This window comes from Hippopotamus amphibius, chromosome 2, assembly GCF_030028045.1.
Source record: "Hippopotamus amphibius kiboko isolate mHipAmp2 chromosome 2, mHipAmp2.hap2, whole genome shotgun sequence".
Classification (NCBI taxonomy): Eukaryota; Metazoa; Chordata; class Mammalia; order Artiodactyla; family Hippopotamidae; genus Hippopotamus; species Hippopotamus amphibius.
In genome coordinates, this window is record NC_080187.1 from 169,155,915 (window position 1) to 169,179,641 (window position 23,727).

Consider the following 23,727-nt stretch of genomic DNA (forward strand, 5'->3'; position numbering starts at 1 on the left):
CCATTCTAACAGGCATGAGGTGATACCTCATTGTGGTTTTAATTTGTATTTCCCTGATGATTAGAGATGTTGAACATCTTTTCATATGCCTTTTGGCCACCTGTATGTCTTTTTTTAAAAAAATGTTTATTCAGACCCTATGTCCATTTTTAAATCTGGTTGTTTGTTTTTATGTTGTTACTGCTGTTGTTGAGTTGTATGAGTTCTCTATGCATTCTGGATATTAATCTCCTTTTGGATATATGAATTGCAAGTATCTTCTTCCATTCAGTAGGTTGCCTTTTTGTTTTGAAGATGGTTTCCTTTGTTGTGCAAAAACTTTTTACTTTGATGTAGTCTTGTTTTCTTATTATTAATTTGTGACATTTCTTTTCAGCTTAAAGAAGTCCTTTTAACATTTTTTTTAATACACCAGTTTCGTGGTGGTAAACTTTAGCTTTTGCTTATCTGGGAAAATCGTAATCTCTCCTTCAATTCTGAATGATAACTTTACAAGGTAGAGAATTCTAGGTTGAAAGTTTGGGGTTTTTTTTTGTTTGTTTGTTTCTCTTTCAGCCCTTTGACTATGTGGTGCTACTCCCTTCTGGTCTGTAAGGTTTCTGCTGAAAAATCTGCTGAGAGCTTTATGGGGTTTCCCTTGTATATAACAAGTTACTTTTCTCTTGCTGTTTTTAGGATTCTCTCTTTATCCTTAACTTTTACCAATTTAGAATGTGTTTTGGTTTGTGTCTCTTTGGGTTCATCTTACTCAGAACTCTCTGGGCTTCCTGGAAATGAATATCTGTTTCCTTCATCAGATTAGGAAAGTTTTTAGCCATTATTTCTTTGAATAATTTTTCTGGCTCTTTCTCTCTTCTCCTTCTGAGACCCTTACAATGCAAATGTTATTCTGCTTGATGTTCTCCCAACAGTCCTTTGAGTTATCTTCACTTTTTTAAAATTCTTCTTTCATTTGCTCTTCTGTTGGAAGAGTTCCATTGCTTTGTCTTTCATTCTACTGATTCATTCTTCTACCTCATCCAATATACTATTGAACCCCCTCCAGTGTATTTTTCACTTCAGTTATAACTTCTGTTTGGTATTTTCTTGTATTTTCCATCTCTTTGTTGAAGTTCTTACTGTTTTAATCCATTGTTCTCCCCAGTTTGGTAAGCATATTTATTACCATCAAACATCTTTATCTGGTAGATTGCTTATCTCCATTTTGTTTACTTCTTTTTCTAAAGTTTTGTCTTACTTTGATTGGAATATATTCCCTTGTCTCCGTATTTTGTCTAATTTTCTGTGTTTGTTTTTATGTATTAGGTAAATCAGCTACATCTCCCAGTCTTGAAAAAGTGGCCTTTTGCAGAAGATGTCCTGTAGGGCTCAGAAGTGCAATCCCACCTGACCACCAGAGTCAGATGCTCAAGGGGTGTCACCTACATGAGCTATGTGTGCCCTCCTGTTGTGGTGGGGCCACGGCTGCTACTGCAGTGTACTGGTGGGCATGGCTGACCCCTGGAACAACTATGGGACCCACCACAGCAGCTGTGGGGTGCTGGGGTGGGACTGGCCCCCAAAACTGCAGCATAGCCCAGCCACTGTGGCTGTCAGGTGCTGGTAGGCAGGGTTATCACCAGGCCTGCTGTGAGGTCAGGCTATTGCTTAGGGGTAGGTGCAGGTCTTGGAAGGGTGTGCCCACTGATGTTGATAGTTTAGATGGAGATTTTCAAAATGATGCCCACCAGAGCTGGTATTAGCAAGGTAGGAGATTGAAAAAATTGCTCCCACCACTGTCTGCATCCCTGTGAGCATCCCAACTGGTTCCTGCCTCTCTGGAAGATGCTTCAGGATTAGTAAGAGGGTCCCCCTCACATATGGTCCGTGAGCTTTTCTATTTGATATTCTGAACTGTTTTAGGCGAAGTGAGTCTGCATGCATGCCCTTTAATAAGAGTGTTTCTTCTGTTCCCTGTAGTTCTATAGTTTTCCTGGAAGTATTTTCCACTGGTTTCCATTGGCAGGCGTTTTGGGGGCTCATCTTTCCCATGCAGTATTTAAGGACTGAGGTGCCTGATGTGCAGCTCAAATCCCTTACTCCTCAGGGAGAATAATCATACCTTTGTGATCCTTCCTACTTGTGGATCCCTGCAGCTGGGGTGTGGTTTTTTCCCTTGGCACTAACATATCTCTGTTTCTCCTAACTGTCTCGATGCTGCTTTTTAACCTTTATTGTAAATAACCGTTCATCCAGTTTTCAGGTCCCTTTCAGAGGTAGTTCTTCTATACGTAGTTGTAGATCTGTTGTGTCTATGGGAGGAGGTGAGTTCAGGTTCTTTCTACACCACTGTCTTGAACCTTCTTCGGTTTTCTCTACTTGTATATCTTTATTGCAGATTGAAAACCTCTTTTAGGGATAACCATGTGAGAAAGATGGAGAAAAATTACCTGGATGCTAGCGCAACTAGCTATGCTCCTAAATATTAAAAAATTATCATCACAAAATCTGGAAACAACAAATGTTGGAGAGGGTGTGGAGAAAAGGGAACTCTCCTGCACTGTTGGTGGGAATGTAAGTTGGTACAGCCACTATGGAAAACAATTTGGAGGTTCCTTCAAAAACTACAAATAGAACTTCCATATGATCCAGTAATCCCACTACTGGGCATATACCCAAAGAAAACCATAATCCCAAAAGAAACATGTACCATAATGTTTATTGCAGCACTATTTACAATAGCCAGGACATGGAAGCAACCTAAATGCCCATCAACAAATGAATGGATACAGAAGATGTGGCATATATATACAATGGAATATTACTCAGCTATAAAAAGGGATGAGATGGAGCTATATGTAATGAGGTGGATAGACCTACAGTCTGTCATACAGAGTGAAGTAAGTCAGAAAGAGAAGGACAAATATTGTATGCTAACTCACATATACGGAATCTAAAAATGGTACTGATGAACTCAGTGACAAGAACAAGGATGCAGATACAGAGAATGGACTGGAGAACTCAAGGTATGGGAGGGGGCGGGGGTGAAGGGGAAACTGAGACGAAGCGAGAGAGTAGCACAGACATATATATACTACCAACTGTAAAATAGATAGTCAGTGGGAAGTTGTTGTATAACAAAGGGAGTCCAACTTGAGGATGGAAGATGCCTTAGAGGACTGGGGTGGGGAGGGTGGGGGGGACTCGGGGGGGGGAGTCAAGGGAGGGAGGGAATACAGGGATATGTGTATAAAAACAGATGATTGAACTTGGTGTACCCCCCCCCAAAAATAATTTTAAAAAAAAGGTTAAAAAAATTATACTCAGATATTTTACTAAATTGATTCACACCAACCTGAGAACTATCTAGACATATATTAAAAGAACCTGGCCTTGCTTCACTCCTAATAAATACTTTGGCCCTTAATTTGAATATAGATTAGGAAGTAATAATGGCAGTTATTAAGTCCCAGTTATGTGAAAGACACTTTGCAAAGCATCTCATCTGTATTATCCCCTATACTCCTGAATACCACTCTTTGAAACAGTACTATCATCATTTCCATTTCTTATATATAAAACACTTAGGCTCTATAAAATAATAATACTAACAACAATAATAAAGGAAATGGTAGGAAACTTTGGGAGGTGATTGATATGTCTATGGCCTTGATGGTGGTGATGGTTTCACATGTGTATATTTATTCCCAAACTCATCAAGTTGTACACATTAAACATGTACAGCTTTTTACAAGTCAATCCTACCTTAATACAGTGGTTTTTTAAAAATGAGTACTTGATTCTGATGTTGTAACAATTATATTTGGAAAATAATTCAAAACTTATCCTGTATATCTTTTTGTTAAAAATTAAAATGTTACACTAAGTTTGGAGGAAATAAATAGAAACTTTACCATTGAAAAAAAGAAACTTAGGGTCAGAGAGTTCTGGGAACTACCTCCAAGACTCAACAGCTGGTTATGCAGCAGCAGTGCTAGGCTTGGAACCCAGACTCTTCTCACCTCCAACAGCCACTTAAGTACTAGTCTATACTGCCTCTTGGTATACACATGCCAATTACACTTGCAGAGGTCAAATCAGAAGGAGAGAATAAATATCTTAGATATCAGATTAGAATAAAAAATGTCTTGATAGGTTTGAATGAGAAGCTGGAACTAGACTTTAGCAAGAATTAGTAAGTGTTCATTTTACATCTATGATTTAGTGGCAAGGGCTTTGTGTGTGTGTGTACACACGCGTGCATGCATATGTATGTTGAAGTATGGTCACCCTATTTACCGCATTATCCAAAGACAGAATTGTATGCTTCTGAAGAATATAAGTCTCCTGGTCCTGAAAGCATTCAAACCTACGCTAGATTACATTCAGGAAGGTACTATGGCTAGAATTTAAGCACCAGATGGATGTACAGACTGAACATTTAAGCTTCTTTCCAACCCTGATATTCTGCTCTTATGGTATGCTCAGATGTCCAAATAAAAAAGAATTTAATGTGGGTAGGAGGAGGGACAGAGCAGGATATATATTTCTAGTCTCTTCAGTTTGTAGTAAATAGTTGAAAAATCCATCAAAAGAGCAAAATCATATCTCGACTGACAAGCCTCACCCAGTGTACACCCCAGGCAATGCTCTCATGTCACTGAGAAACAAACTGGCCCACCCAGAAGAGAGCCTCACTAATGCTGATGCTTAAAAGCTGGAAGCCTCACTGGAGAAGTGAGCAGTCAAACGGGGCCTGTCACTGCTGATTAATGGAATTCGGAAAGATTCTACTCTTTATACAAATGAAAAAGAGAGAACAGAAAAAACAAAAAGGAGAGCATTTCTCTGCCACAATAGATGAGATCCACCAGCTGACCCCTACAGCTGGAGGGTAAAGGTAAATGGCCATCTCTGACATTGGTCACTTTTAGCTGGGGTTTGAATACAGTCTGTAACACAAAAGTAGGTACAAGAGAGCACCCTTCTTCTCCCGGAAGGGATTGCTGGCTAAAGGAATACTGTCAGCCACCTTCCGGGGTCCCTCCCTCAACCTATGTGGACTCTGACCACAAGCGGCCAAGCTGGGCTTCTCTCCAGTCAGGGGCATATGGTGAGGTCAGAGTGGCTGAAGGGGCTGAGACCGATTTGATTTCAGAGCTAGCGAGAGCAAGCCCATCAAATGCAGGTGCACAGAAGTTAGGAGATCAAAACAACTCCTGGCATTTTTGCTGCCTATGTTTCCCCACTCCCTTGCTCAGTGACTTGTCAGCACACCTAAAATTGGGGGTTTGATAAGAAAGAAGAAGAAATGTAAGACTGAAATATTTTTAAATAATAGACTATGAATTTCGCAGAATGGAAGAATTATTTTACACAGAACAGCAGTTTCTGATTATTGAGACACCAAGGAACAGCACTGCCAAGAATTTAACAGGCAGTAGGGCTTCTCTGACAGGAACTGTGTGGCAGCGTTCTCCCAGCAGCCTGACATCATTTTGCCTTGGTTAGGATGGGCATGGGTAGCATGTGACTGAAGCTGAGAGGAACGAGATAATGCAGGTATGTAAAAGCAGGGGTACATAATCTACACACAGTTCCCCCATCCAGTGAGGAATTATAGTTCAGATGAATACTGCACTTTCTCTGCTACAGAATACAGGATACAAAATACATTTTATACCAGGAAGTAATAATGCTACAACGTTGACCCAATTCACCACCCAAGTAACTCCATTAGGAAACAAATGAAACTGTCTAAATAAAGCCAGTAGACTAATTGAGGTTAGGATTTCCAGAACAGACAGAGAGAGCCAAGACTCTAATTAAAGGAGCCTCCCAACCACCCATGGAGCAAAGGAGGTGAAATAGAGAGAACATGAATTCCTTCTACTTTGCACCACCTGACTAGTCAAACCACTGTCAAAATGACCATATGTATGCACAGCTCAGTTTAAAATGACAAAACATAAACATATAATTTGGAGGTATTTGAAGTATTATGTGAGTTTAGGGAGATCCAGAGAAATTGGGATAGAGGGAAAACAGGATTCTGGCTTTGGGACTACTGTTGAATGCCAAGCAAAAATCCCTTGGATTTTGGATTCCTGAAGTAAAAAACAATAGTAATTTTAGAAAAACTACACACATAAAAAGGGTTCCCTGAAACACTTATCAGGAGACTTGGCCTCAATATTTTGCTTCTCATGATCTAGTGTTAAACAATCAGTACTGGTTGCTTTTTTATTTGTTTACTTTGCAACCCGATATATTAACTCAGATCCTAGCAGAAGCTACCTTTTCCTTTGTGTTGCAATGGCTAAACTGCCACGTAAAGTAATTGTTCTCTGCTATTAAATTAAAAATTAGAGTAAGGAACAAAACCAAAATAACATAGTTAATGAAAACCCACCAAAATTGTAAGTCATTAGAAGGCACAGAAGAACCTCTGGTTTATTAGGAAATGTCACCTGCCAGCAGCTAACATTTGGACAAGGTCTTATATCATTGTCCTGGCCAAACTATGACAAAGCGGAGAAATTGCTTAAGCAAAAAACAAGGACAATAAAAACAAAGGTTTTCTAAATTACTGTTGCCCGTGTCATTAAATTTCATATTGTGCATGGAATATAAATACATCACTTTGTTCTGCATGACAAGCAGAAGTGAGCATTCATACATTACTCAGCCACTTAATTAAGTGCCTGGGATATTTGCAGTTAGCAGAAACTAATAAGGGAATCACATTTAAATTCAAATCACTCCTCAGGGTAGCTGTCTGCAACATAAGCAAAGCTTACTGGGTAGATGTTCCACTAAATGCTCAGCTAAAAGCTTAGATTCACTGTATTTGTTAATAAAGAATAATTCTACTTGTGATTAAAGGTGAGAGTAAAATAGATAATTCTGTTAGGGATTTTGAGTGATGTTTTATTCCCCCTGTTTTAAATACCCATTTCGTCTATCACTTTGTCTAATAGAATAAGGGTATGATTTAGGGCTTTGCCAGCACAGAGAGGAGGTTCCATAAAAAACAAATGACTACACTGACCCTTTTCACTGCAGCTTTCAACAGACCTGACAGTAATGGTCCCTGCCTCACAGACAGTAAACAATAAAATTATAAAGTCTTCATTCAGAAAAAGCAAGCTGAAACAAAGTGATGGAAGGTCACAGGAGGCCAAGAAAGGGGAAAAGAGGGGAGGAGGGAAGGTATTCACATTTTTATAACAAGAAGCCAAGAAGCCAGTATTCCGAACTTTGAGGGATTACTCCTCCCTTAGCCACTGCCCAAGAGTGGGTTTATTTTTAATCATTCATCTTTATAAATTTTAACTTTTCTGGACTAAAACAGTCCCATATGGTTTCAAATCTGTCCTTAATTCCAAACAGCCTCCATACCGAGTTTCTTCAAAATTTCAAAGCCATCTGGATGCCAGTGGTAAAATGACCTCTCGCAATTTCTCCTTACACAAAGTGTGGTTTTTCAGCTTCAGAAGATAGACTCTCAGATTACCAAGGGTAGAAGTAGAGGTGTACAAAAGACCCTACCACTTGAAGGAAAATATGCTCTAACCCAAGGTGAGAGCACTTTTTTACAGAAAAGTGAGTGGAATAGCTTAGATTCAGATCCTACACCTTTGTTCTACTCATAGAAATTACATAATTTCACCTGCAATCACACATCATTTTGCTACAGAAAACATAAATTCCCCAAATTCCAGGCTGTATTCCCAACTAGAAGTAAATCAAAGTAAACTTGAATATTTCAACACTGCATTTAGAGTGAACATAATATTTTTGGTTAAATGGAAATTTGGCATCTTCTGTAAGTCATAAAATCTTTGAAGCATAAATTCTGATTGTCACAATAGGTACTGTCACACAGCATCACCTCAGATATTGTCAAGGTACCATCTGGCATTAGTTATACAGCAGTGGATGAAAAAGGTGTAGGTCTTCTTAAAAAAAGGTGTAGACCTTCTTAAAAGTACAGGGATCAGTATTCATACTAGCATCAAAAATCACCACGAGGCAAATGCACAGTATATACACAGAAAAATATTTTGAGGATTTACACAGGAAATCATTAGCTTGGTTATATCTGGAAAGAAGACAAGGAAATGTAGCTTTTAACCGTATATCATTTTAGGCAATTGGAATTTTTTGCCATGTATATGTATTAATTTTGGTTGGGAGAGTAATTAGATTAAAAAATAAATTTAAAAATTTTAAATTACCTCACTAAACATAATTTTCAAGAGTATTTTGCATGCATTTTAACACTAGGCATTGCTCTACTTTGATAAATATTGAGAGAATTATGAAATCTAGTAAAATTTGGTACTATAAAATGAGTTAAAACTTAAGCTCGATAATCTGGATAACTTGTTTCACAAAATTTTTCAAGTACTCTCAAATAATTATTTATTGGGTTTTTTAAGTTTTACTGAGGTATTATTTACATGCAAAACTTGCTCATATTAATATATTCAATTTGATGAGTTTGGACATTGACATAAACCCTAGATGCCATAGAACGCTCATTTTAAAACTGAATATATTTATGGGTGGTTAATAATTCTCCCAAAGTCATTGCAAAAGAGTGAGAAAGACAGTATCTATCTCGGCTACTACAACTGTAGTTGACCATTCAGACACTGATTTTCTTTTTTGGTCTATGAATTTTTTTGTCTAGGTTTCTTCTTTTTGTGCCTGCTTTGGAACATTTATTTCACAGCTGGTTAGAACTTTAAACAAAGGATGATCAGAAGCAGAGGGGACTGTTTTACACCAACCATGAACTAAACACTACATCAGGCATTTAAAATATATTACCTTATTAAATCCTCAAAATATCCCTATGCATTATTTATATTTTCCCCATTTATAGGTGAAGAATCTGAACCTTTTAGGTTTTCCTAATTTTTTCAATGATATATTCTACTAAGATGTGATGGAGTTGGAGAGGTAGGCTTAAAACGAATGGAGCCTCCCTCCAGAACCCAGGTTTCCTCCATTATACCAGTTTCTACAGTCAATGTAAACTTAGTAACTTTAGTTAACAACACAGAGGCTTAAATCAAGGGCTAAAATTAAGTTTAAGGATGAGCAGGGAAAATGCATTACCTATACATATGGTTACATACCAACCTTCAAGTTGCACACTTTCAAAGATGCGAACATGCATTCCATCAATGTCAGGTGAGAGTGAGACTGTAGCTTGCCCTCCATCTCCTACTGCTGACAATCTTTCAGCTCTACCATCTCCTACCTCGTCTCTCTCCTCCAGTCAGTAACTCTTCTTGCCCGTTCACTCGATGTCAGCCCCTGCATGCCAGCTGTTGGACTGTACTGCTGTACTTTTCAAGGTGCTGCACTTTTCAAGGTACTGTACTGTAAGATTCAAATTTTTTTCTTTATTTTTTGTGTTTATTTTTTATGTATTATTTGTGCAAAAAGTATTATAAACCTATTACAGTACAGTACTACATAGTCAATTGTGTTAGTTGTGTACCTAGGCTAACTTTGTTGGACTTGGGAACAAACTGGACTTACAAACGTGCTCTGAGAACAAAACTCGTTTGTATGTAGGGGACTTACTGTACTTGTGATTTCATTTTCTTTTCTTTTTAAAAAATTTTTATTTTATATTGGAGCATAGCTGATTAACAATGTTGTGTTAGTTTCAGGTGTACAGCAAAGTGATTCAGATATACATATACACGTGTCTATTCTTTTTCAAATTATTTTCCCATTTAGGTTATTACTGAATGTTGAACAGTGTTCCCTGTGCTGTACAGTAGGTCCTTGTTGACTATTTATTTTATAGATAATATAGCAGTGTATACATGTCAATCCCAAACTCCCAATCTATCCCTCCCTCCCTATTTTTATAATCTTAATTATACAATAAACTTTCATAATAATGCTTAACTCACATAAGAGAAAATAATTCATTAGCACAGGAGACTAAATAAAGAAAGAGAACATTCATTTGTAGAATAAGAATCAATGGTTTTCAAACTGTTGGAATTCACGCACAACTTGTTATAAACAAATATATGTAGATATCCAAAGACTTTCCCCAATCCTTCTCTAGAATTTTACATGGGAAAGACTAACTTTATATATGATATAATTATAAAGAAAATAGCTTCTAATTTTAGAATCTACTAAGCTTAGTAACTGGAGAGTGTATGTTTAATCAATGTAACAGAGATAAATTGCAAGAGACTTTCTGTACCTGAACTTTGGTCCAAAAGTATCATCATTTCTCTTAACCTTTGATTCATTTACCTTAACAATTAGAACAGGAATAAATAAATACAAGATAAGTTTTGTTTAAATTCTTGTATAAGTCAATAAATCTTAAGTCAACACAGAATGTTGAGTTTCCACTGGGATTGCAGAATAAAAGCTCAGTAGTGACTTGCAATGGGAACAACATTCAACATTTCATGAGCTCACTGGAATTCCTGACACCTGCTCCACCTATTGAGTCAGCCTGTGGTGGGTGGGTATTGGAAAGGGAAAAGTGGGTGACAAATGCAATTTCCATGGACCAAAATAGGTCCTGGCACACTTACCTCATATTATTTGTCCTATTTAACTCTTCTGAGGAAAATCTGGGATAAAAAATGTTTACCCCATGAACTTTTGCTATTAAAAAGTACTTTTATAAAGACTGGGATGTAATATTAGTTTCTACTGCAATATAACTTCTTAATACAAAGGTATTCTGATTTCTCAACCCAATTTCAATTACAGAGAATACATAAGATTAGCTTTTCTCCTAAGATAAGCTCCTACTATTTAGTAAAAAACCATCAACCAGGTGACAAATCAGCTTTCAACAGGCCTTAAATCAGCCCATAATTGGAAGTAAACTCCCTCTTGTCAAAAGTTCAAAGACATCTGTTATCTCTTCCCTAATTTTTCATGTCGAAAATGTAACAGCAGAGCAAATTCTGTGCATCCTCTCTCATTCAATTATTAATCTGTGGATAAAATTATTAAAGTTAAGTAATATCAGATGAGCTCATTCCAAAAATGTTCATTACTGTACTTATGTACTTTTCCAAGGGAAGACTTAAAACCAAATGAAATCTAATTTTGACCTTTTTTGAACATTTTCTTGAATATGACCGCTGAGATTTTGGAGGTCTTTGCCTCTTTAAGATAATGTTGCATACATGCATTTATATTATAGTACTATTTTAAGACTCACCTTGGCTATTTCCATAACACATTAACAACTCTCAATTCCCATTCTGTGTTAACTTGGATATACGATAAATACACAGGTAAATCTTTCTTTCTTCAATAAATGTCATTTTCATTATATATTAAAAAACGTAACTGATTGAAACTAAGTAATTAAAAATAACCAGGTTTCATTTCTTTCTTCAAGTTTGTCACTGAAAATACTCTGAGTCCCTCCCATTAGGAAGCACAGAGGCGGCTCCTAGATAGCTTCCTCCACAAGAGGGCAGACAGCGGAATCAAGAAGTATCAGCAGCATTCCGTCTTGTGGAACTGAAAACCACAGCCACAGAAAGATAGAGAAAATGAAAAAGCAGAGGACTTTGTACCAGATGAAGGGACAGGATAAAGACCCAGAAAAACAACTAAATGAAGAGGAGATAGGCACCCTTCCAGAAAAAGAATTCAGAATAATGATGGTGAAGATGATCCAGGACTTTGAAAAAAGACTGGATGCAAAGATCGAAAAGTTTACCAAAGACCTAGAAGAATTAAAGAGCAAACAAACAGAGATATACAACACAATAATGGAAATGAAAAATACACTAGAAGGAACCAACAGCAGATGAACTGAGGCAGAAGGGCGAATAAGTGACCTGGAAGACAGAATGGTGATCATCACTGATGTAGAAAAGAATAAAGAAAAAAGAATGAAAAGAACTGAAGACAGCCTAAGAGACCTCTGGGACAATGTTAAACGCACCAACATTCGCATTATAGGGGTCCCAGAAGGAGAAGAGAGAGAGAAAGGACCTGAGAAAATATTGGAAGAGATTATTGTTGAAAACTTCCCTAATATGGGAAAGGAAATAGCTACCCAAGTCCAGGAAGCTCAGAGAGCCCCAGGCAGGATAAATCCAAGGAGAAACACGCCAAGACATATAGTAGTCAAAATGACAAAAATTAAAGACAGAGAAATGTTATTAAAAGCAACAAGGGAAAAACAACAAATAACATACAAGGGAACTCCCATCAGGTTAACAGCTGATTTCTCAGCGGAAACTCTGCAAGCCAGAAGGGAGTGGCATGATATATTTCAAGTGATGAGAGGGAAGAACCTACAACCAAGAATACTCTATCCAGCAAGGATCTCATTCAGATTCGCCAGAGAAATCAAAAGCTTTACAGATAAGCAACAGCTAAGAGAATTCAGCACCACCAAATCAGCCTTACAACAAATGCTAAAGGAACTTCTCTAAGCAGGAAACATAAGAGAAGAAAAGGACCTACAAAGACAACAACAAAACAATTAAGAAAATGGTAATAGGAACATACATATCGACAATTACCTTGAATGTAAATGGACTAAATGCACCAACCAGAAGACACAGACTGGCTGAATGGATACAAAAACAAGACCCATATATATGCTGTCTCCAAGAGACCCACTTCAGACCTAGGCACACATACAGACTGAAAGTGAGGGGATGGAAAAAGATATTCCATGCAAAGGAAAATCAAAAGAAAGCTGGAGTAGCAATACTCATATCAGATCAAATAGACTTTAAAATAAAAAATGTTACAAGAGACAAGAAAGGACATTACATACAGATCAAGGGATCCATCCAAGAAGAGGAGATAACAATTATAAATATATATGCACCCAATATAGGAGAACCTCAATACATAAGGCAAATGCTAACAACTATGAAAGAGAAAATGCAAGGCAGAAATAGAGACACAAGTGTAGAGAACAAACACATGGACACCAAGTGGGGAAAGCGGGGAGGGTTGGGGGGGAATGAATTGGGAGATTGGGATACCAAATTGTACACTCTAAATATATGCTGTTTATTGTCTGTAAAAAAAAGAAAGGAAAAAAGAAAACACTCTATTAGCTAAAATTCTCTAAAATATTAACTAACGTCATTGTATGTATATTAAATTAGTTTAAATTTTATGTTAGTAAAAACAAATCACTATTATTTGTTTTGTATCATATAATTGATAGTCATTGTTGAAACTATGTAAAATAAAAACATGAAAAATCTATAATTATCTACCATCCAACACCTAAATCTTTCTGTGGAATAAGTTAATAAATGTTTATATTTAATTTATATTTACTCATGTATGAAATTTCTGTAAATATGTGATTATTCATTATATTATGTTTTATAAACTTTTCAACGTGTATTCTCTTTGCTTTGTTTCCTAGTTATTTGAAAGACATATTTTTATATTAATGTATTCATGTTTGTATTTAGTTCACATTATTTTGTCTGGTTATCAGGGATAATAAAAAAGCCATAATCTATTAACTTCCAAGCATAGAACCCAATATTTAGTATGCCAATCCTCACAGACCTCTCCCACTGACCCACTATCCTTTTTATGGAATCACCTGTTTCTAGCTCAGAATTTCTTTGGAAAATTGCATTAATTTGTGACAGACATTTATTTAATTGGCTTCAATATCTTCTGCAAGATCATTATTTTTATGCTTTTATTTTAATGCATTCTTTAGGAATTTAATGTGAGAAATCTTAGAATACACTTTTCTTGTCCTCACTCACAGATATAGAGTCCTAGACCTGAAGAAACTCTCTGAATGTTAATCCAATATCTTTTATATGAAAAATAAGAAATCAGTGTGATTCTTTTTCCTTTTGTCTGAACCTATTTTGTATCCTAACTGGATTCTTACAGAATCTTTTAAATTTACTTTTAAGTGTAAAACAAAAATTCAGCATATGTATAAATATAAATTTCTTAAGTGAATATTGACTTATGTTCAGTAAACCTTTTCAATCCAAAGATTCAAGTCTTTCTAAGTTTAGCATAGTATACTATAATTATTTATTTAATTATGACCTTTCCTTCATCAGTCGTGTTTTTTCACTCTGCTGGTTCTGTCCTCCACGTTACATCTCTTCTCTTTGAGTTAGGCATCTCCTTCTCTAGCTTTTCATCTTCTTAACTGGTTTATCATTTTCAGCATCATCATGACTATTAGTCATTGCTCACATTTTTTTAATTTAATAATTTTGATTCGGTTTCATGCATTGTGTACTTTTTATTATCTCATACTGTTACCTACTTTTTAACTTTTAAGGAACACAATTTTTTAATTTTCTAAATGCTTATTCTGTTTCTTGAGTAAGTCTATTCTTTAGGGAAAAAAGTGCAATGATTTTTCAAAGCTATTTTCATTCCATTGGGAAACTGAGAGTACAGAAAGTTAAAATTTTATGATCATGTGTCCACAGACCTCAAAGACCTCAGAGGGAGTTGTGTTATTAAGGCTGACCATAGTATCGATCAATGTGCTATTACCTATCTTTCTTTGGGATGATATCTTTAATCACTTGTGTCTTATTCGAGATTACCTACACTCTGGTTTCAGAGAGCATAGACACAGAGATAGATGGATGGACGGATGGATGGATGGATGGATGGATAGATATCCTATTACTCTAGAAGCACTTACTAAATATGAATGATTACAGTGATGATGTGCAGCAGAAATCATGATCTCAGAACGCTATTAAACAACACTCAGTCCAGAGTAGAAACCTACAAATCGTAAATAATACTGACATCGTTAGTGTTGCATATGTTTACTTTACTTAAAGAGACAACCAACAATTTTCTTTTCAAATGCACACTAAAAGAAAATAATTGAGTTCACTTAATAGCTGTTTTAAAACACAAAATAATGAAAAAATATAATCTAAAATAGTGAATCTTTCAGGATATAAGAATCATTTGAGCCACTGACAGAACAGAACGTATAGTCAGTGAACATTTATAAAATTAATTTATAAAAGTGATTTCAAAACGTGCTCCTAGATCTTAAGCCCTCCTTCATGTTATTGGAAATACTCATAATAAAAAGTCCTTGGCAGGAAAATTTGTAACAATTCTTTCTGTATGGAGGTTTAATCATTTGTAAAAGCAATGGTTAGATAATCATTGCCTAAGTAAATAAATGCCACCCAGGACACAGGCCCTCCATATAATTTGCATTGAGTTAATGGTCCCATTTCCTAACCATTAACTCTTCACTAAGAACTCATTCTGAACACAGCAATTAGCATTACTCCGGTTTTTACAGATGTTACAAACTGCTTTTTCTCAGGAGTAGGTGGGAATTGGCATGTTGACCAAGGACCAGAGCCAGCAAGAGGTGCGTCTCTGGCCGCTCTTTCAGTTTCACTTAGAGCAGCTAAGGATATTCGCATTCCATCCACAGTTATTTGAAACTACTGATTTGTCCAACCTTCCTTCCACTTAGAGAAAATCACACAAAATTTTTCCAGAATTACGAGTATCTGTGAAAGTTCTAGTATAGAAATAGACATTTCTCTGTCAAGATATGTCTTCTATGGGTCTCTCATTATTGCCTAAGTATTAGGAAATAAAACAATCTAAATTTAGAAATCCTAACTCTATTTACGGATTTATTTTACTCACAGTGCTATTTTCTAAACCAAATGACTGTATGGCTTATCTCTTGTACTTTACCAGTGTTCACTGTCACTTCACTTGTGAAACTAAGCATTGAGTTTAAAACATATAAATCCTGTGAAATTCAAACACATGCTTCTCTATTGGGACTACAACCAAACTCTGGTCTGTTTCTGCTGTACATTTTTTAATACATCTCAGTATGATGCTTAATTTTTTTTAATGCCAGTGCTATATTGTAGAGTTAATGTTACTCCCCCTTAATTTACTTTTGCCATCAAATAGCACATAGGTAAATAGTTAATATTTTTGAAATTAAGCGTGAATAAGATAGTTCAATGTGAAAGCTGAATAGGAGACTACTATGCTGCGATGAAAGAGTTTTTAACCCTGGCTCCAGTTGCTTGAGTGATAGCTTAAGCTGAGAGACAAGAAATAACCATAGCACAATGTATACATGAACAAATAGAAGAATTTTAGAGTTACACAACACCTAGAAGGTCTTTTCTGTCATTAAAAGTTAGGAAAGTCTCTTAAAACTCTCCTGCTTCAGAAGACAGCCATGGCATTAAGTTCTTTTAGAAGGTCTGATTACAGTAAGCATTAGTCTATTTCAGATAAGCAGAGATGATCCTCCAGACTTCTAAACTTTTCTGCATTGTGTTCATTAATGAAACAGTAAATAGCATTAGGTAAACTAGAACTATTCAATAGCATGGATGAAATCTGTGTCGGTGAGGCAAAAATCCCATAATGGCTGAACTTAAAGGTATAAGGCTCTCTCCATGGATTTAGCATTTCTATTGAAGAAAAGCAATTCATATCAGAGGCTAACAAAAGAATAAACCAGATTCAAAAATAGTACTGTTCTGTCTACACTTGGCTAGGGATTCCGTCTACACTTGGTTAAATACCCCATTAACGAGAGCCCAGTAGTTAACACTAGAATCACCAATATAGACTATTTCGTATAAAGTAATCATCTATTTCCATCTCATTCTTTGTTTTATTTATAAATCTCATGCTTAATAGAACCTTTTCAAGTACTCTTTAGTTTAAATAGGATTCTGTTACCTAGATGCTGAAACTGAGCTCTTCAGGGGAATTCTTATTCTAAATGAAATTCATCATGACTAGAGAGGTCCTGTTTCATCAATCCAACACAGATTTTTGGTATACACTTTTGTGATTCTGTCTGGGGGCTTAGCTTCACAAAGACTTGCTGAATGATGAAGGTTTAAGGGTGTATGTAGAATATCCACTGAGAATTGTTTCAAGACCTAGATCTAGAATACTATATACCAAAATAAATTGAGTATTATTAGATTACTAAATGACCTAATTTTTTTCTATCTTCATTTCTCAATGGAATTTAATAAAATCATTGTAAGCAACCATAACAAAGTAGAGAAGAGGTCAGGAAACCACACATATCTGTCCATTTCTCCCTGTTATTTCTCTTTATTTTTTATGTCTCTTTGCTTCACTAAAGTTCTGTGATTCACTATTCCCAAATATCTGTCAATATCAAATACAAAATTTGCTTTCATTTACATCCACTGACAATCTGATGGTAAAATGCCCCCCTTTCTGTCCCTTCTCTCACAAGAAAACCATTCCACAAATCATCACCTTGACCCTCTGTGCCCCCATTCCTAAGTATACCACTCTTACACATCTGAAAGCTCTAGAGACATTGAAGACAGATACAGTTTTACAAAAACTGTTTACAGTGGCCAATGATCTTCACTTTATTCAATATGTAAAATTATGTATGTGCTGCCGAAGCGAGCACTCAATAGGTAAAATTATAAATAACCTGAAAAGCAAGACATAGAATAAATTAACATTCTCACGTAAAAGATATGCATAAAAGATCTGCTTGCATATTCTAGTACGTGTCTTTCACAAATTTACTGTGCAACCATTAGCTAACCTAAAAGCCTCAGTATATATTTAATGCACCATTAAAAAAATGGGATCAGAAATGGTAACAAAAGTTTCTGCAGAGCAACTACGAAAATACCTCTGAAGGGATACTTGTACATTGTAAACATAAAGCGATCAATCTAAAAAATAGATTGGCTATTTAGATAATAGCGCAATTGTTTGAACTAACTTTTGGCCAGACTACAACTCTTTTGAAATAAAGGATTTTGCTTGAAAATATACACGTGATTTTATCTAAGAATTTTATTTCTATGCCATACATTTTAGTTAAAAATGTTCATCAATTAATTGCATTCAACGAAAATGGATGTCCTCCATTTATGAAAAATATAAGGGACAAAGTCTCATATCCAGTAGCAATAATGGAATCTATATTATAGAATCTTTTAAAAATTGGCCATCAACAAATTAGTAGGTATATCTTGGTTATCATACTCCTACAGTGACGCAATTGCTATATTTTCTAGGGGAAGTCTTGGTAGAAAACAATAATTCTATACCAAAGTTCATTCAACAAGAAAACTTTTAACAAGAATCTAACATTGTCAGAAAAAAATAAATCAAAGAAAATAAAACTAAACACCTGAAACTACACAGAAGCCCTCCACTGCATTACCATAACACTAATTATAGAAATCTAAGAGAGTTTAAATCCCACCTCCGGAAATGTTATATATAACATGTGTAAAATGTATTCTCAAACCTTGAATTGAAAATTTACTTCTCTTCAGCCCTTCTCGTGGGCTGAGTATACAAAAGCCTACAAAAAAAAAAATGATCTGGATAATAAATGTTCTGGATTCGCTGGCATTTCACTCCCTACATTTTGTGTCCCCAGGCTCCTGTCTAACCTTGTGTTTCCAAAGAGAATAGAATTTTCCCAAAGTAATACTGGAAGTTGAAGGGAATCAAATAAAGAAGAGCATTTGAATTAGGAAGGAGCTATTTCCAGTTGGCAGTTCACTAAGTTCTATGGCTGTTTGCACCCAGTTCAGCCATAAACTATCACACGTCTGTTCCCTAGAGATACAACACACAGAGCCTTCTGTTTCTGAGCAGAGACTTTCCAGAAAGCTGACAGAGGTCTTTCAGAGCTTTTTCAGTAGGGTTTGAGTCAGGAACTGTAGACCAGGGCAAGGAACAGCAAGGGAGACTATGTGCTCCCAGCATGGTGCAGGGATCTTAGTAGATATTCAAAAAAAATGCTAAATTACTTTAAAAAAACATTCCCACGTCTCATACATCCTACAGAAGTTTCAGAAGTTTTTCATCTTTCTTTGTCCTTAACAATCCGCAAGAAGACTTTCAAGATGAATACCATGGAAAACCATATAAATACAAATCTTCACTTGAAGTCATTAACATTTGGGGAATGTTAATAATGTTACTTATAACTACCAGATTCAATTTATAGGATATCTTGTTATACTGCAAAGTGCTTTCATATAGGTGGTATGCACAATCACAAACACTCATTTCTGAATACTGAACTTCTGTTTTTAAAGTCATGTTCTCATTTCCTTTCTCCTCACACTCTACAGCCTACGCCAAAATTTTCAGGGAAGTCCCTGGAAGACAACAAAGCCACAAAATACAACCATCTTAGAACAGAGTCCTACTACTAGGAGAATGATCCTTTTAGTGGAAGGAGTGAAGAACATAAAACCTGAAATTTCCTCTTTAATTACCCCTCTCAGCTATGGAAAAGGAAGAAGAAAGAAAGTTTGCAGCTGCATAACCCTCCTCTTGAAATCTGTCTTGAGTTTAAAGAACCTAGAGAGATAAAAAGGAGGGAATGTTTACTGAGCATATATTATGAACAGAGAACAACGTTTCATGGCTTATATATTGCAAATTTAATCATTATGTTAGTCCTGTGAGGTAGGCGGTATTTAACCCCATTTTACCAATGATGAAACTGGTGCTCAAATAGGTTAGGTAACCTATTCACAATCACATCCTTAGTAAAAAGGAGGGCTCTGTCTGACTCAATGGCAGCTCTTGCCAGGGAAGAAGACTGGCTCAGAAGCCCGAAGCAGCTTCTTGAGCTTATTCCAGCTTCTAGGACTTATGGGAAGAGAAGCTTAGGTTCCTCTTCAGAACTCTGTCCAGGTAAAACTTTGAAGAAGAATTTTTTTCTTATCTGATACAAGATTATCAATTAAGAAGAGAGAACAGATTGAGGACTTTTCATGAAACAGAGAAGCCAAAGAAAGGGAAAGGGAAAAACATGGAGTCCCTAACCCTCAGGATGTTTGCCTTGGTAAACATAAAGAAAAGAGCATAAAGACTCCTTTCCTCTCTGAAGGATTCCATCAGTCGAAGCAAAAATGCAGCCCAAAGCTCTAGGGCTTCAAAGGGGAACTCAAGATAAGCCAGTTTCCCCACTGTTCAGATTCATGAACTGATTGATAAATTAGTGATTTAAATATCTAGAACACTAAAATAGAAATTATTTAAGTTGGTGTTAGAAGTCAAAACTCTTAGCTTGCACTATGTAAAAATGCCATTTTTGTAGGCCAAAAACAGTTGAATATTAACTTCATATGATTAACTTAATATATTATTAAATTGTTAACACCAATTCAAACATAGGAGGAGAGCCAAACAGTAAGTTTTCAAACATACAAATAACCCTAGATCATCATTATAGGTTACGGGTTTGGACCCCCAAAATCTTTCTGATAAGCCTATTTGCAAGTGGATCACTTCCAAAGGACAGTCGCCCAGAACTCTGAAAAATTATTCAGGAAACAGTTCTTTGCCATGACAGCAATTTGACGTGCTGCAAAGCAAAACACATGTGAACAAAGTTCTACTTCCCCCATGCCATGGGCAGTTTTTCAGGCTAAGCTAGCTAATTTGTGCTTAACTATTCTCACAGCTGTGGCAAATCTTTAGTTAGGATCTCAGTATAATTTATATTCAGCCAATAATTGTGTGAAAGAACAGATTTAATTTTTAAAGGGCAGGACTTTCGAGGTTTTAGCATAACTAAGCCTGAATTAACATCTTTGCAATAAGGGCTGAAGCAAGCTGCTCACTGCATTGGCCAATTCCAGTGAACAGGCAACCCCCTTAGGTTTTCTACCACATGTTTGATAGGCCTTGTCCTCCATGGCAAAGGCTGACAGAATATATCCTTTAAGTTCCCTGTGCAGCAAGAGGCTGAAACAGCATTTAAATCTGATCCTGGGAGCCAAGGGGGAAATACAAAGCTTCCAATTTCAGGAGAAGGGTTGGAGTGAAATTCAGCTGATATCACTGTCATGCTTAGAAGAAGGAAGAGGCAGACAAGCCCAGGAGGAGACAATCGTAATAAACAAGAACTCTGGATCTCTAAAGTGGAAACCTACTGCCAAGTCCTCATTGTCTAAAAGTATACAGTGTTGTGCACACCTGGGAAAATCCACAGATGGGCACTTGTAGAATGTTTTCCCTCCAGAGTACACTGAAAATGGAGGCTTTCTTTTCTGCTCTCCTTCTGTCTCTGAAATTTAAAGAGCACGCTTAGTGTGCTAGACACTGTCCTGGACATTAGGTCCAGATACCAGTTATGGAAGGACTGAGAGGAGAAGAAACCTAAGAAATATTTAAGAACCACATCATATGGGAATGTAGGCAGGTGTCTGATGGACAACAAGCCCAATATGGAAAAACTTTAGATAACCAACCTCAAGTGTATAGAGTCCAGGCAATTAAGACACCATCCAAGTTAATCTAAGAGGGTTGCCTTTAAGGGTTTTGCTTTCTTCTTGAAGGGGTATGCCCCTTAGCCTTATTTTCCTATTCCTACTTCCTTCCTCCTCACTTAAACTCTTAAATTTTTTCCTTTAACTTAAGGACTGAACTCTTGAAAATACTTCCCTTAAGGAGTAGAAATTCACATATTACCTTAAATGCAACCTGCCATTTTTAAACAAGTAGTTTCTTTATAATGGCCCTATGTTTTTTATGTATATCATTATGAATTAGGAAAGTAAAGCATAGTGGAGAATTACTGAATAAAGTTAGTGTGTGAAGAAAATCCAATATTGTACTACAAAGCTCCCCAAAATACGTAACATTTCTTTTCCCATTATGACTGAAATCATGTACATTTTAATCTGGTTTATTCAGGGTAAATGTTTTCAAAGGAAGGGAAAATGCCTGGGTAAAACAAAGGAGAAAGTATCCTGATTTGCTTTAGATTCAGCCCTATCTTTGAAAATTTTATTATCTTCCACAGACCAAGAGACTAAACTGGAAACTGGTTATGTTATAAAATTAAATTACGCATGACTTAAAAGAAATAAACTTTTTCTTTTCTAAAAAAGCGTTAATGGGAATTAGCTTTCACAATTTCTTCCATATTGACTTCTTTATCTAGTAGCCAATAATTAAATTATAATAATGAGAAAACCTCAGGGACCAAAGTTGGAAAAGTAAAAGAAGTAAAGAAGTAAAAAGTAAAGAAGGAAATACACAAGCTGATAATTTGGCTGGGATGGAGTGAGAAGCCATTCATTTCTTTCCTTAACAAATGAAGGATCTTGGATTTTAATGCTCAGATGAGGATAATGCTCTGTGTCTGAAGGAGAAAAGGGATTATCATCAACAGTCCCTCACAAAGCTGAGAGCTCACCCTGAGTAAAATGGTGGAGATACACACACACACACGGGTAAAGAGAGATCACAAGTAAACTTCTGTTTCCCCTTGGACTTTGGATGAAGAAAGAGTTTTATCTAAGAATTCAAAATATGCCTGAGCCTAACATGGATTTAAAGTTCTAAATCAAACTATCAAACTGTATGACCCCACAAATGTTAAGCTACAAAATTAATATAAAAGACAGCACCAGTCTGTTTAACATACCTTTGGCACATGGTATAAGCCAATGCAAATACTCACAAACAGATAATATTAACAATAAATAGCAAACAGAGCTACAATTATAGCAGAGATTAAAAACAGTAAGAGAAAACTAAGAACAGAAGCCAATGAATATGAACATTTAATAGAGTTACATTTGTAGAAAAATAAATCTTGCAAACATAGCTAATTAAAACACTTATAAACACTGTTAATCAAATTGGTTTTACATCAGTGTTTCTCATTCTTGGTACTATTGACATTTGGACCAAGTAATTATTTCTTGTCGGAGGCTTCCCTGTACATGTTGGATATTTAGCAGCATAGTTGGTCTCCATCCACTAGATGCCTGTAGCACCCTTAGAGCTATGACAATTGTGTATCCAGACACTGCCTTAATGTCCCCTTGGGGAAACAATGGCTCCTTGATTGAGAACCACTGGAACCACTAGTCTATACTAATCTAAGCGTACGTTCTCTCTCTCTCACCTGCATAAAACAGCTTTATACACATGCTCTCTAAATTCACAAATTAACAGATAAGCTCTCCCTTAAAAAGTATGTCCCTGAGACTCAAATAAGAGGGAATTCACTTTATGCAACTGGCATGAAATTACGTTATGTGAAAACCACATAAGGGAAGAAGGAGAAAGAATATAGGTAGATGTGATTTCTTAAGAAAGAAGAAATAATTCTTAAGATTAGAAAACTGATTTTTCCAATGTACAAAAGTATAGTAAACTGAATTAGGAGCATCCTAGCAATTCAAGGATAGGTATTAGAAAAAAATGTGATTTTTATCACATATAAACTACTAGCAATATATAAAACAACATGGATGCATCTCTTAGACATAACATTCAGAAAAAGAAGTCATAAACAAATAAATATGGCATTATTTCTTTTATATAAATTTCAAAAATAGACTAAAGTAGCATACAATGTTAGAGGTGAGACAGCAGTGATCCTTGGCAGATGTGGATAGTGGGTAGTGAAAAAAAAGGGCATGAGGTGGGCTATTGGAACCCAGATTATGTTATGCTTCTTGATCAGGGGTTGATTACACATTTGTTTTAACTTTGTGTAAATTATTTGAGCTGCATAGCTATGATTAACGTGCTTTTCTGTATGTACCTTATAATACAATAAAATTGTTTTAAAAATATAACATACCCCCCTAATTTAAACAATTGGGAATAAATTGGAATATTTCAATCTGATAAAAGGTATCTATAACTAGCCTACAAGTAACATCAAAATTAATCTGAAAC